This window comes from Lolium rigidum, chromosome 3 (genome assembly GCF_022539505.1).
Source record: "Lolium rigidum isolate FL_2022 chromosome 3, APGP_CSIRO_Lrig_0.1, whole genome shotgun sequence".
Taxonomy (NCBI): domain Eukaryota; kingdom Viridiplantae; phylum Streptophyta; class Magnoliopsida; order Poales; family Poaceae; genus Lolium; species Lolium rigidum.
Genome location: NC_061510.1, coordinates 159,873,667 through 159,876,121, shown reverse-complemented (window position 1 = coordinate 159,876,121; position 2,455 = coordinate 159,873,667). Strand labels below are relative to the sequence as shown.

Below are 2,455 nucleotides of genomic sequence, written 5' to 3'. Positions count from 1 at the left end.
CTAGTCTTCCATCTATGCCCTACCAAGAGCAGCGATGGAAAGCAAAGATCATCTCTTAGCATGTACAATGGGGGTGATGTTATACTTCCCTTAGAGACGCCACATCAGATTTTTGCTTAGTTGGAGGAGAGAGAGAAGGTTGTCTTCCCTTATTGAAGCGATCATCTCTTAGGAAATAAGGGAAAACTATTTTCTCCATGTCTTCCTTTAGCAAAAAAAATTCCTACCAAAATTTAATTATTCATATTAAATGCTAAAGATGGCTGTAAGAGATAATGCATTGTATGGCTTATATCTAACGTCTTCTCGAGCTGATGTGGCGGGGTCATGCCTTCTCTACCACCATTGTACATGCCCTAACCCGTACACAAAGATCTGCAAACCCTTACCAAGATTCAACAATGGGAATCGAGGATTCAAATAGGCAGTGAGAGTTCGACACAAGGAGACATAATCCATCCCCTTTTTGGGTATTTTCGCTGACTTCATGGTTTACAACTTCAAGCCGAACTGCTATAGACTTCAATGCATTGTAATCCCCAAAATGTATATTCCGTCCGGTTAAAACAGGTAACCGATCAATAGGTACGATTTTTATGCCCAGACTTCAAAGATACTCTATTCAGTTCGATCGCTACACAAAGGTAAAGATGCATAGAATCGTGTATGCCCATCTAACTTCTCCATTCTGTTCTTCTTAATTTCTCATAGATACATGTCCGAAAAACCTTATAAAAGGTGAAGCTCAACAACAATGACCAGTTTACACTCGGGTTCTGCTATTTGATCTGCACTTCAACTAATAGAATGGTGAAGCTATCACTGCGACCATCTGATACAAATTAGACGTTGCACGTTGCGACAGGGAGCTGCAACTTAATTTTGACCGTGTACAGAATTAGCAATTAGATAATATCTGGTCGCTAATCATTCCATTTCAGCGTTAGAGGTTATGATATAACAGTATATGGATCAATTTCATTTCTTCCAACAAAGAAAAGGGAACTTGAAAGATTCGATTTGGTCAAATTCGATGGGAGAAATATTTAATGAAGGTAATCGCTTTGTAATTTGACAATTGGGCGCCCTGAATAATCGCTCGATGTTACAGAAAACAATTTCATACACCGCCTTTATGTTCACGATGCTAAATCTGAGAAAAAGAAAGATTGTTCTTAAGACTACTAGACCGGCTTCAGGGAGGGAAGCAGAGCATCCCCCTCAGCCAATCTGAAGAGCAGAAGATTTAATCTCCGAGCAACGCAACACCTCCATTACCACTGTAATCTGACAAAGGGGCTGCCTGAATCATTGCTCGTGGATTGGACAGATCTTTCGTACACAAACCAGGTTTCTAATGTGTGACGACAACACCTTTGTTCCGAGAAATATTACGACTTGAGCAATTAGAGCAAGAGAAACTATTGCAAAATAAAGATATATGATGGGGCATGACTAAACTGTAAACGGGGGTATAGTAACAGGAAGCTCCTGGTATGGGAGCAGCCAGTGTCGCAAAAACCCGTTCCCTGCTCGCTGTCTGCCAATCTAACGAGAAACAAGGCCATTAAGATAGACCAAGCATCAGATACCTCATGGCATAACAATCTAAACATCAGAGAATGGAGAACAAACATATTGCAATCTCTCAGCCGAAAGATGGTGATTGTTGTTGAGATAATCACAGAGGAACTCAGCACAATTAAACGACTTCATCACCGATTGCATCTAGATACAACGAAATTGATAATCCGACGAAAAGAGGAAGGGGAAACGGGGGGCGAGATCAGATGGTAGTGCATGTTGTTTCTCATCATCTGAAGATGCAGAGATTTGGTTATGGATAGGTTTTTCCTCATTTCAACCCCCGTAGAAACGACTCAATGAGAAAAATAAGCAGATGAAGACGAAAAGCAAACGAAAATGGCAAAGAAGAGAAGAAATCGCAGCTGAAGTATAGATCTTGGCCAAGCAGATCTGGTTGTCAATAGAAGGTGGGGGAGGATTCATTTTATAGGCGGCGGCGTCTAGGGTTTCTGGTTTGCACGGGGAACTCACCAAACGGGAGGAAGGACAAATATTGGGCCGGGCTACGAATTTTAGATGTTATGGGCCTAAGAAGTGCGGAGTAGTACATTTTCCTCTCACAGACAGTAACAGAGCCACATAAAAAATGCATATCTGGGCCTCGACACATCGTGACAGATTGGTTCTCTCTTTTTTCCAACCAAACAAATATTGGTTCTCTCTTTTTTACAACAACAAAAAAATTGATTCTCATGTAGCAGCAAAAAAAAAAAAAAAACCTTGCAACATCTATGGGATGTAGTACGATCGTTGCTAAGTGTGGTTCTTCCGAGACAATACAAGCTTGTAAGGGGGAGACAATATGGTGGAACGAGGCCTCTCCAATTTATGCAGACATTGTCGATGGCGACGATGATTGAAAATGTTA

The 2,455-nt window shown here is 41.1% G+C and overlaps 3 non-coding genes across 3 annotated transcripts; all 3 read right to left on the bottom strand.

Annotated features, from left to right (window-relative positions):
• Positions 1–1,168: 1,168 nt before the first annotated feature.
• Positions 1,169–1,305, bottom strand: LOC124705013. Its single transcript, XR_007003863.1, has one exon. It is a non-coding gene; the product is annotated as a small nucleolar RNA snoR77 (small nucleolar RNA).
• Positions 1,306–1,458: 153 nt separating this feature from the next.
• On the bottom strand, positions 1,459–1,604 carry LOC124704992. The gene has a single exon (XR_007003844.1). It is a non-coding gene; the product is annotated as a small nucleolar RNA F1/F2/snoR5a (small nucleolar RNA).
• A 35-nt stretch (positions 1,605–1,639) lies between these two features.
• Positions 1,640–1,727, bottom strand: LOC124704828. Its single transcript, XR_007003707.1, has one exon. It is a non-coding gene; the product is annotated as a small nucleolar RNA Z196/R39/R59 family (small nucleolar RNA).
• Positions 1,728–2,455: the final 728 nt, after the last annotated feature.